The sequence below is a fragment of the Mytilus galloprovincialis genome, chromosome 1, assembly GCF_965363235.1.
Source record: "Mytilus galloprovincialis chromosome 1, xbMytGall1.hap1.1, whole genome shotgun sequence".
NCBI lineage: Eukaryota > Metazoa > Mollusca > Bivalvia > Mytilida > Mytilidae > Mytilus > Mytilus galloprovincialis.
The window spans coordinates 84,620,721-84,633,943 of NC_134838.1; positions in this window are offsets into that span (position 1 = coordinate 84,620,721).

Consider the following 13,223-nt stretch of genomic DNA (forward strand, 5'->3'; position numbering starts at 1 on the left):
ACCTGAAATATAAAGTGTTCATAGGCATAGTCCTTCCGTTCATAATATAATAGTGCAGCTCAGAGTAACGGAACACGAAAATGAAAGTGAAAGTAGAAATGAACTCTCTGAGCAACACAAGACAAGAATGAAAAATGATACATGTAAACCTATCAATCTTAACTCCTACCCTTAGGCATAACACTACCCCCCACCCAGGGTTAAAAAGGGTTCGTCCTCGAACTGAAAATAAGGGACCTACTTACCCAGTACTTACTAATAAATCCTTAAATAAACCCTTATTCTTCTGTCGATGGTGTTGTTGGCTGGTCAGAGGTCCAAACTTCCTTCATTTCCAATATGGTGCCATCCGGTAAGTAACATCGCTCCTCCTTCATTATGGTTCTTACTCCAATTGGCACAAGTTGCCTCTTATACCTTGCCTTCTGAGATTTTCTACATAAATTTACTTTTTCCTGTAATGTAGTAGCCAAAAGGTGTGTTTTGTATTGAGATGGAGCACCAGCAAAGAATAACCTCGGATCTAGACAGAGGTGTTCATGGTTGTCTAATTCTATGTTGATAGGTTTGACATTCCAAAGGTTGGTGGGTACAGAACAGTCAATTTCGGGTGTCAAAGAGCTGGTTGGAATCTCTTTTGGTCTTAAATTTAACTTATTTGCTGGTTTCAATTTCATGGAGAGATCTAGAGGTTCATCTTGATGGTTGGTATTTGGTTCTTCTGGTGTAGTGGTAATTGGTTCTTCTGGTGTAGTGGTAATTGGTTCTTCTGATGTAGTGGTAATTGGTTCTTCTGGTGTAGTGGTAATTGCCCTGGTCATGGTCAAATCTAAAACTTGTTCTGTTGGTGACGGTTGTTTATGTATAATGGTGGCTGTAGAAACTAAAAGTGATGATTCAGGCTCAGTAGTGGTGGTTGTAGTAAATAAAGGTGATGGTTCAGGATAAGGTAAAATGATGGAAGGTTCCTGTGATTCCAAATCAACATCTATAGAGAAGTTGTCTGGAGAGTTCACAGGTGACAGATCTTGCAAATATTTTGAGAATAGCTGATCGGAAGGGATAATTACTTCTGGTGGTAGCTCTTCATTGAGGAGTTGCCTCATAGGTGATGGAGTACGAGGCGCCACACCTAACAAGTCTGAAAAATCAGGCATACTAGCCTCAAGAAAGTCGGTCAGTTGCCTGGTTGTGTCAGTGTAAATGGAGTTGTCTTTTGGTATGTATACATCCTCCCTCCTTGTCTCACACACATTGTTTCTGGTTGATATCAGGTTGGTGTATTTGTCATGGCATTCAGTGCAACGCTTACACCACCTTTCTACAAAACTGGTATACCCAGCCCAATAAAACCTATGCCTAATTCTGGCTATCGTTCGTTTAAATCCTAAATGCCCCCCTAACTGATCATTATGAAACAATAAAAGCACATGATTTCTATCTGCACATGGTAAAACATACTGTAAATTTATATCATTAGTGGTGGTATTTTCCCACTTTCTATATAAAATTCCCTCAACAACAGTTAGTCTTTCCCATTGACTCCAATAGGTTTTATGGTGTTGACTAAGATGGGAAATTTCCGGCCACTTTGGTTTTTCTGGTGACTTTTTCCAAGTCAAAATTTGACTAATAATAGGGTCATCTAATTGGGCTTGTTTGAATTCATCAGGGGTCTTATTATTAAACCAATTAGTAACAATAGGGGTTTCTTCAATTTCGTTCTCATCCAACATATTAATGGCCCTTATTGTTGGATTCTCAATTTGAAAACTAACTTCAGTCACATCTCTGGTATCACAGTGTTTACAATTAACACATGGTCTCCTAGAAAGACCATCAGCATTTCCATGTTTTAAACCAGCACAGTGTTTTATAATAAAAGTATAGGTTCCTAAAATTTCTAGCCAGCGGGCTAGTTGACCTTCAGGATTCTTAAAATTTTTGAGCCAGTTAAGAGCTCCGTGGTCAGTTCTCACAGTAAATTTGACCCCATACAAATAATGGTGAAAATGATTCACCGCTAAAACAATAGCCAATAATTCCCTTCTAGTTACACAATATTGTCGTTCAGTTTAAGATAAAGTATGACTAAAATATGCAATAACACGCTCTTTGCCCTCATCATTGATTTTGGATAAAACTGCCCCCACCCCTGTGCCACTGGCATCGGTGTTTAAAATAAATTCCTTATCAATACAAGGATAGGTTAAAATCGGACTAGTTATAAGGGCCTCTTTCAAAATATTGAATGCAGTTTCACATTCAGCATTCCATTTTTAAAAATCACAGTCTTTTCTGTAAGTCTATGTAAGGGTCGGGCTATTTTTGAAAAATCTTTAATGAATTTTCTATAATAGGAACAGGTTCCAAGAAAACTTCTTACATCCTTAACGTTGGCTGGTATAGGCCATGACTGTACAGCTTCAATTTTAATTGGATCTGGTGAAATACCATCTGAATTCACAACATGTCCCAGAAATGAAACTTTCTTTTGAAAAATAAAACACTTTTTAGGGGCAATTTTCAATCCAGCCAACTGAATTCTATCAAAAACTTCTTGGAGCCTGGTAATGTGCTCTTTAAATGACTTCGAAAACACAATGATGTCATCTAGGTATACTACACAAATTTCCCATTGCAACCCAGATAAGATATACTGCATAAGTCTGGAAAAAGTGGCACCAGCATTACACAGACCAAAAGGCATGCGATTGAATTCAAAAAGGCCCTTACTAGTTACAAAAGCTGTTTTAGCACCGTCTTGAGGGTCCATGCCCACTTGGTGATAACCACTAGCTAGGTCAAGCGTACTAAACCATTGATTTCCCCTTAACGCATCAAGGCAGTCCTCTATTCTTGGCAACGGAAAATTATCCTTGATAGAAGTATCGTTGACTAAGCGAAAATCTATGCATAGGCGAATAGACTGGTCTTTCTTACGAACAACTACAATAGGAGAGCTCCATGGTGACTGGGAATGCCGTATAATACCCCCGTCGAGCATACGTTGTATTTCTTCGTCAACTTCCTTCCTTTGAGCCAAAGGTACGCGTCGTGGATTTTGTTTTATAGGATGAGCATTCCCTGTATTTATTTTATGTTGGATTATATCTGTCCTACCTAGGTCATTTTTGGACATTGCAAAAGCTCCAGAGTATTTGGTTAAAAGGTCAACTACAATTTTACATTGATCCGTTTTGAGGTTACTTTTACACTTTTCCATTACAACTTGCATATGTTCAGGTAAAACTAATTCAGGTTCTGCATTTATATTTCCCAGAATGTTTTCTGAACATATAGTTTCAGCTGTACCAGCACAAGTATTTTAATATAAGGTCTGGGGCAAATCAGTCAAATTCATGACACGTAAGGGTAAATTATCTCCATTAAACGTACAAATAGATTTTGCAACAAGAACACCCTTATTCTTAAAAGACTGACTGGTATTGTCAAGAATCATGGTTGTACCATAAGGTAATTTCTCATTTGGTAGTGCATGAATAATGGTTTCACTATTGGGGGGTATAGTCACTTGCTCATCAATTGATATTTTGAACAAACTAGGTATTTGACTCTCTAAATGACAGTCCACAGTTTGACTATTCAATAAAATATTTTTATTTGGTACATCAATCACACATTGATTGTTATACATGAAATCATATCCTAGAACAATAGGTATATCTATATCAGCAATCACAAAAATTTGGTATATGTACTGATTGTCAATTAATAATGGTAACTTAACAGTGCCTAATGGTCTAACATTATGCCCATCTGCCATTTTCAAGTTATTTTCATACGGTTGTAACTTGGTTTTACAATGCTCAGGTAAACTATCAAAAATTTTGGGGTTTAAAACACTCATAGATGCCCCAGTATCAAGTAAACAATGAATTGTTCTACTACGAATCTCAACTTTCATGAATAACCCATCATGATCATGAGTTTTCACTTTCAAAATATCGGGTCGTTTCAAAATACAAGGTTCAGCTGGGAGGTGACCCTCTCTTCCAGCAACTAACAGTTTCCCTGGTTTGAGGAACTTGTTGTTGACACTTGACTTCTTGGTTGGTTATTTTGTCTGTTAAGACCTTGGTTATTATTGTATTGACCACTTTTCATTTGCTGAATGAATTGATTATTATCAGTCATGCGTTTTTCACAATCCCTCTTAAAATGTCCGGGGAACAATAATAACATGCCCCTTTTCCTGAATTTCCCCCTTTAAAATGGGTTTTCGGTGCATTATAATTTGCATTTACTTCGCTGACCTCGGCAAGTTTCCTTAAATTAGGTTTCCTATGACTTAAATGAAAAGCTTCATATTTCAGAGCCAAATTAAGGGCATCGTCAATAGCGTCAATATTTGATTGGGTGAGAGCCCAAGCAAGGTCATAGTCATTCAATGCTTCTCTAAAGCTTCGGTAAGCAAGACTATCCAAAACCTCTTGGTGTGCTTTTGGGTAAGCCAAACGTACACCGCTGCCACCAAATGTAACGCCTCTGGTATAGCATTACGTCGCGCATATTTAAATGTGTGTGTGTGTTTACTTGCTTAACACTAGAACCTTGGTAGCAGGCCTTTTATAAACTTTCACTGGTAATCGTGAAACATGCAATGGTAACTTGCAAACCTTGGTAGCTGGACTGAGTAATCTAAGAGACTGGTTTCTTATTCATTTCAAGACAAAATATAACAAAAACAGTTATAAGTTTAGCAATGACTATTTAATCAGTCATAAATCAATATATATATATGTTACAAATAAATATCCCAAAGCAAAAACTGTTCAGAGCCCCCCTTGGATGTTAATCGTCGTGCGTAAACATGGGAAGGTGGTTTTACTATTTATAATATTATAGTAAAATAATATAGGTCACTTGTCAGGTCGTAAATATCATAAAAATCGGGGTTATCATTAACCTGGTAATGATTCACAAGTGGTATAGGCTCTGGTAATAATGGTATATCTATTCAAATGGTCAAGGTAATGTGAGCTGTCCAGAATCGTCTGCTACAACCGTTTATATAGTCCGGAAGTCCGCGGACACAGAGAGTGTGTCCGTTACTATAACGATAAGTGTGTCCGTAAATTAACGTAGCGATTGGTTGTAATTCTGAATATACATGATACCGGGTTCTGGAAACTAGGTTATCTCTGTCCATTCCGATTGGTCCTTAAAACCGGAAGTTCCCACGGCAACAATATAGAACATGGCGCAAAAACAAATAGAAATACACAACTGTCGAGGAAAAAGGGGAGATATGGGCTTATCAAGAATAACCCTTAGTGGGAACGTACTCTGGTTACAATATAGACCCTTAACGTGATTGAATAAAACAGGTGAGCAAAAGGGACAAGCGATATACAGGTCAAACTAAAGCTGGGATCATGTCAAAGTACCCCCCTGGTCAAACAGTGAGAACGAACCCTGTCCTATCAATATTTCCCATAAACAATAATATAATACATACAATACGATACAATACGGCCGCGATACCTGAAATATAAAGTGTTCATAGGCATAGTCCTTCCGTTCATAATATAATAGTGCAGCTCAGAGTAACGGAACACGAAAATGAAAGTGAAAGTCGAAAAGAACTCTCTGAGCAATACAAGAAAAGAATGAAAAATGATACATGTAAACCTATCAATCTTAACTCCTACCCTTAGGCATAACACTATGTTTCTTCTGAAATACAAGAATAGGATTTCAGATTTGATGAAAAAGTACTAAACAATTGTTTCGTAGTCAACACAGGAACTTTGTAGGTAGTAAGGTAGAGGAAACGTCAACAATGTGCATTAAAACAAGAACTTGGCAGGCAACACTGTTGCTGATACGTCAATACAGTGTATCAACACATGACTTTTATCGCAAAACGGCAATAAAAACGTCAAAGGGACAGTCAAACCCATAGATCGAAAAATAAACTCACAACACCAAGGCTAAAAAATAAATGACAAACAGACAAATAATAGTACACAAATTCACAACATAGAAAACTAAAGACTAATCAACACGAACCCTACCGAAAACTGGAAGGATAAACATATCCTGCTCCACATGTTGCACCCGTCGTAGAAATATAACTGCCAAGATCTAGGTAAAACCTGTTCGAAACGAAATTGTTTGGGGCAATTTTAGAAATTCCGACATAGCTAGATTGTACAATTAATTATCTACAGTCGGAAACCCGGTTGAAATAGAACAAAAGAATCGAAGCTCTTTGTTAGAGAAGGCGATAAATGTGTACTGTATTGTGTATTATAGTGACAAAAATTTTAAAAGTTAATAGAAACAAACAAAATTACAATTTTCTTTTCAATTACGAGATGTTTTATTTTAAAAACGCCATTTGCATAAGTTTTCAATTTATCTAGTACATAGTTAAGCAGAACAATAAGATTTCAAGTCGACGACATGGGTATCTTTCAAGTTGGTTGAAAAAAATGCATAACCTCCGATTTTTTTGAAAAAAAAATACCACGGACGGAAAACATACCAATCTATTAGTTCAAAAATTTTCGTGTCTGCCCTTCTATTATGTGACCCAAGAAAAAATTCCAAAAAATGGGTAACAATTGTATAGAAAAGAGAAAATCGAGTGCATCTTTTTGAGTTAGGGCGTGTTTGAGTTGAATATTTTGTCTTGATATCGTACTAAGTAAGATTATTTCATACATCGTCTCGCTTCAGATTCTATTATTTTTATATATCAAAGCTACAGATTGACTTTATAACACCAAAAAATAACAGTACCAAAAGATGAAATATATGGGTCAAGTGAAATACCTATCTAATGAGTCACAAAAACAGAGAAGGTGTGTTCGAATAGCTATTTTTTTACTGAAAGTACTTGACGACAGTCTTTCAAGTTGGATGATGAAAATGCATATCTTTGAAAAAATATAATTTTTGTGTGTAAAAACTAGGGTTTATAGTCTTTATACACTAAAAAAATCTAGTCTGCCCTTCCACGAAATTTTTAATTAGATTTTTTTTAAATGTTTATGAATTTTCGAAAATTTCACCTGACAACCGATCAGACAATAGTTTTAAGTTGAACCAATGCAGACACGATCATTAACTGATGCTCATTAGCTAGTTGATACATTTGTCTTTTAAAATACTACTGACATATAAGGATCGTAATGGTGCAATGTGGATAAATTTATCGATTTCCATGAGCAAAATTGGTAGCGCGTCATCCCTACAATGGCTTCCATTTCTACGATTGTGAAAATGAACTGGCGTAATGGGGAGATAATTCTGACGAAGTAAATTCCTGACTGTCTAGTTACTAACACAATCCTATATTGATAAATTGTAATTGTTAAATCGTACATCAAAAATCATAATTACAAACTTGATTTTGAACAATATAAAAATAAATGGAAATTACCTGTGACGTCACTTTTGTAGCGTTATCATCGTGTGACAATGCAGGGGTTTTTGTGTGTTGTTTTATGTACTGTCCTAGGCTTTTTATTTTATTATGTGGTTAGTCCCCACTTTGGTGTTGACTCGAACATGAGTTATACAGTCATTTTTATAAATTTACTGTCTGCAAGGGTACGAATTATTCTAAATACTACGGAGGTCTTTGTCCCAGGTATAGATAAAGTTAGCCGTGTTTGGCACAACTTTTGGGATTTGTGGGTTATCGGTGCTCCTCAAATTTGGACTTTTTTTTTTATTTCTTTACTATTTTGATCTGGGCGTCGCTGATGAGTCCTATGAAGACGAATCGAGTGTATGGTGTATTATATTGCAGGTCTGGTACCTTTGATTACAATTGATATGTCGAAATGTCCTCAGGAAAATTTATTTATGTAGTTCTCTGTCCGTAATGTTCTTGAATTTTTTTGTACTGTTGTCATGTAATGTTATCATTTTAGTGTTATATTTAACAATGCCATAAAAACGGGCGGTTTGGCTAGCCGCAAACTCAGGATCAACCCATTTTTTTTAATTAAAATGTCCTGTTCTAAGTCAGGAAAATGGCAGTTGTTATCTTATAGTTCGTTTATGTGTGTGTTGCATTGTCGTTTTGTTTTTTTGTTGCACTTCCGTTTTTCTGTTTTTTCGTTGTTTTCCTCTTATAGTTGATGTGTTTATCTCAGTTTTAGTTTGTAACCCGGATTTGTTTTCTAACAAACGATTTATGACTTTCGAACATCGGTATACTACTGTTGCCTTTATTTAGGGTAAAATTTTAAGATTGTGTTCTAGGTTTGAACTGTCTATAACTGAGCTAGAAGAGGATTGTTTGGCCATTAGAAACTGTCGTATAAACCGTTTAAGATACTCAGTCTAAATTAGTATGATAGGTTATTCCAATCACGGTTCCTGGTAAATCCAATCCTAACTTTACATCAACAGGGAAATCTAGAAGAAGTTTCTCATCAAATTTGTGATGCAAAAGCCCGAAATATATTTAGGACAAATCTTATAATTAGGAACACATATTTAAAATACTGATGGATTCCGTCAAAGACAATTTCAGGCAATAGGCTACGATAAAAACCGGAGATATTCTTTCCAAATTGGTTAAGGCTGCGAGGTCTTTGATACAAATTAGAATTAAATAATATGAAGGGATCTTCGAATGTACGTGATAATCGATATATAAAGACCAAATTACTCCTAACACCTGCCCTACATGTCAAAAATGATGGAGCTCCTCTCCAAAAATCGCAAAATAACATTATCAAAGCGGATCGAACTACAGAGTTATAGTTAAACTGCCTATTATATGGTGGTTATCATATACTAGTATGGATTATAGTAAAATAAAAAAAAAATCGACATACAAAGTATTTAGATATTTGGCTTTTCTATACTTTACCCACGTATTTCCTATTCTAATCTAAAAGAAATTAAAAAACATTGACCCTGCTTTCTTTCCAAAAAAAGTTGATAACAAAAATACAAAATCTTGTTTTTAAGGAGTGAAATTCATGTTTCGAAAAAAAAACACACTCGGATTCGAACAAAAATTTCTCTGAATCTGCTTGATTTCTGGATTGACAACATAATGTTTACGTTCGGAGGACCTGTTTTGAAAAAAAAGCAATTGGAGCAGCGCTACAATGAGAAATAACTGTATTCCTGTCCTTGTCGAATTATTCCTTTATTTGTATGACACAGAATTCAACCAGAAGCTTCTCAAATCAAACGAAAAGAAGCTAGCATTATAATTTAACATCACATTCCACTATAAAAATTGTGTAGTCTCATTTAAAAGTTTGCAGACAATTTAATCGATCGAACTTTAAATAAAGTGTACAACAGACACTGTTAGTTCTGACTCATATCCTGATTTTTATCTCAATTGACCATGAGGGTCGTTTAAGAACAAAACATTACAATAAGAAAGATGACTTCAGCTTCCAAATTGCGAACTTCCCATTCCTATGTAGCAAAAATCTAGCAGCGCCTGCAAATGGGGAAATATTTCAATGTTGCGACGACATTTCAGAGCTTGAATTTCTTTGATAGAGGGTTGCTTCTTACAATGAAGCTATTAAACATATAGCCAGGTGGTGAAGTTTAATTCGTTCCTTCGAAAATTCTACGGATACCATCCAGAGTTGTTTGACCTATATGAAATATCTGTTTCACTGATGACGACAGATATGTTCCAATAGTTGTAACCACAATACCGTCCTTTTTTTTTAAAAAACGGCCTACTGAAATAGATTTATCCCTGTGATTGTACTAAAATGAGCTACAAGACGAGTGCCACACGTTGAGAAGGATCTAGTTATCCTTCATGGGGACTTCAGATTACACCTGTTGTTTTGTTGGGCTAGCTCGTGTTAATCAGTGATCATTAGTTGTTTTGTTGGGCCAGTGTCAATCAGTGATCTTTAGTTGTTTTGTTGGGCTAGCGTTAATCAGTGATCATTAGTTGTTTTGTTGGACTAGTGTTAATCAGTGATCATTAGTTGTTTTGTTGGGCTAGTGTTAATCAGTGATCATTAGTTGTTTTGTTGGGCTAGTGTTAATCAGTGATCATTAGTTGTTTTGTTAGGCTCGTGTTAATCAGTGATCATTAGTTGTTTTGTTGGGCTAGTGTTAATCAGTGATCACTAGTTGTTTTGTTGGGCTAGTGTTAATCAGTGATCATTAGTTGTTTTGTTGGGCTAGTGTTAATCAGTGATAATTAGTTGTTTTGTTGGGCTAGTGTTAATCAGTGATCATTAGTTGTCTATGTTGGGCTCGTGTTAATCAGTGATCATTAGTTGTTTTGTTGGGCTCGTGTTAATCAGTGATCATTAGTTGTTTTGTTGGGCTCGTGTTAATCAGTGATCATTAGTTGTTTTGTTGGGCTCGTGTTAATCAGTGATCATTAGATGTTTTGTTGGGCTCGTGTTAATCAGTGATCATTAGTTGTTTTGTTGGGCTAGTGTTAATCAGTGATCATAAGTTGTTTTGTTGGGCTCGTGTTAATCAGTGATCATTAGTTGTTTTGTTGGGCTCGTGTTAATCAGTGATCATTAGTTGTTTTGTTGGGCTTGTGTTAATCAGTGATCATTAGTTGTCTATGTTGGGCTCGTGTTAATCAGTGATCATTAGTTGTTTTGTTGGTCTCGTGTTAATCAGTGATCATTAGTTGTCTATGTTGTGTTTTGTATACTGTTGTTTGTATTTTTCAAATTTTTCAGATCGATCTCAACTCGTAACTTTTACTATTCATTGATATCTTCCGGATCTCTTGTTCTTTTCTAAGTCTTGCGTACAAAATAACATGCCTAGTTGCTTTTTTATAAACCGTACTGTATGCAGTCTGCACAACTAGATTGGTAAGTGTCTCTCATCCCATTAAAATATATTTTTGTGGTAAAACATGTTAAATAATCAAATCATTAATGCTCTTAAATCGAACTAAAACTCATGATCTATTTTAACGTCCTTTAAAAAGTGGGGTAAGTGATTAAAAAATCTGATTCTTATATTATCTTTTTCCGATAACAAGTTGTGTCTTGGCTTTTGCATTTTCAGAACTTTGTTACAGGAAATTTCATTGGTAATTTAATATAGTGTCCCCACAAGAAGTTCAAAATATTTAAAGGGTGACTGTTTTACTGGATTTTTTCCCAGCATTTATTACACGTTATACATTATAATTTCGAAATTCTAAATGTTCTTGGCATTTTGCCACATAAAGGTTTTGTTTTTTGTCTAGACTATGTATGAATTTTCAACATTTTATCAAATAATCTCCTTTCAAAATCATTAACGATAGAAATGAGATCTTAAATAGAAGAAACAACACACTTCTGTTTTGTCACTGTTATCAATAGAAACCATACTCTTAGTGAACTGTTATCTTATCAACAGAGGGTGGTAGCAGTCATGTGGTAAAATAACCCTGAAAAAGTTCTACGTGAATTACATCATAACTTAGATAACACAATATCAGTTTGAAAATTTTGTACATATCAACAGACATTAAACAGTCGTTTTAAACTATTTTATGAATTACATATTTGATAAATCTGAAAAAATGACAATAGCCTTATTTTCATCAGCGATGAAAAACGCATAAAAGCATCCAAGTTGATGTACAGAGGGATTTATGTATCTTCTTTGAATGCCACAGCATATCTGTTCTCAGTATCTGTCATTGATAAATTGATGCGGTAAGACTGAACTTATTTCAATTAATAAATTAGAAAAAGTTCAGTTGCGACATTACCGTAGATTAGTATTTTGCTTACTAAGCATAATGTTTGGCAAGAAAATTTCCAATAGGATAGCTATGATACGGGTTTACTAATAAACGTTTTGGGCATGCGGGCTAATTGAGTCATTTCCAAAGTTGACGGACTACTTTTAGTAGTAAATGAAGATCATCAATACTGTGGTTATTTCAAGGGTGCAGATCATCAATACTGTGGTTATTTCAAGCGTGGGAGACGTATCAAAAGTCAAATGCCATATACATTAATATAATTTATAATCAGCATGTTACACGGCGTATGTTCCTGTGATTGATTGATTGGTGTTTAACGCTATTGTACTACTCCATGGTTGTCAGCTTTTATTTTTCCAGTGAGATATGATTTACAAATTCAATTATTGCAAGTTCTTCAAAGTAAAAAAGTCCATTTTAATAAAACCTCCACAGAGATGGATTTCCTAAAGAGCGACAGAGTTCTCTCCTAACACCAAACATCCTGCCAGTAAACATTTCCGCATTTTACAGTCTAGAACCATAAACGACACAGTATATTTCACGTACAGCAATTGTAAAACAAAAGCAATAGTTTATCAGTATATATAAATATGATTTATATTTCAATCTTCTTCAGTCAAATATGACCTCACATAAATTATGCTATAATGTTCTTGTTATTTATGTCATATAGCTCCTAACGTTGCAGTTCATTTAAGCATCTTTGATGTTCAAATGTGTAACTTTGAGAGTTCGTAAAGAACGAAAATCCAGAAAAGTACTCACGAAAATATTTATGTGTTTATTCCATTAAGTTAGAATAGATATAGATATAAATTAAAATAATTCTCATCATATCGACTCCCATTGTTGTGCGGCACCGGAATAATTATCCTTCTGATGAAAAAAAGCTTTTCAAATGAAAATTGATTGATGATTTAATATTGCTTTTAATTTTAATATACCAAATAGTTCTATGCATGAGGTTTACATGTAAGTCATACAATTACTTATTGTTTATGAGTGTATTTCATATTAATCAGATGGTAATTGATTCTTAAATCTAAATAAAGCATATCTAAACTGACATGTGCCAAGGATTTTGACAATCTGAAGATGATTATAGAAATGAAATATATTCTGTATAAAAATAAATTACGCGTTAAAGATTAATTTGCAGACAGGTCATATCTTTTTATCCATATTACCTAATTATGATATTCCATTCGATAATAAAATTTATGACAAAATGTTATGTAATGCAATGTAAGGTAAATGTAATGCCAAAACTTAAACATTTCAATTTGTGTTGTCCTCGCCAACTGGAACGCCTTCTAATCTTGATTGTCATCATACTTCATTCCGTCTTCAGGTGATATATAGGGGAAGGTGTTCCATCCAGAAGGAAAAACATTTTTCAATGAAAGTAGACGACAATAGCATAAATTGTTCTATATAATAAGGATGTTCTTATCACAAGCAAAAAACCCTAGCCGTATTTGGCACAACCCTTTTCAACTTTTGATCC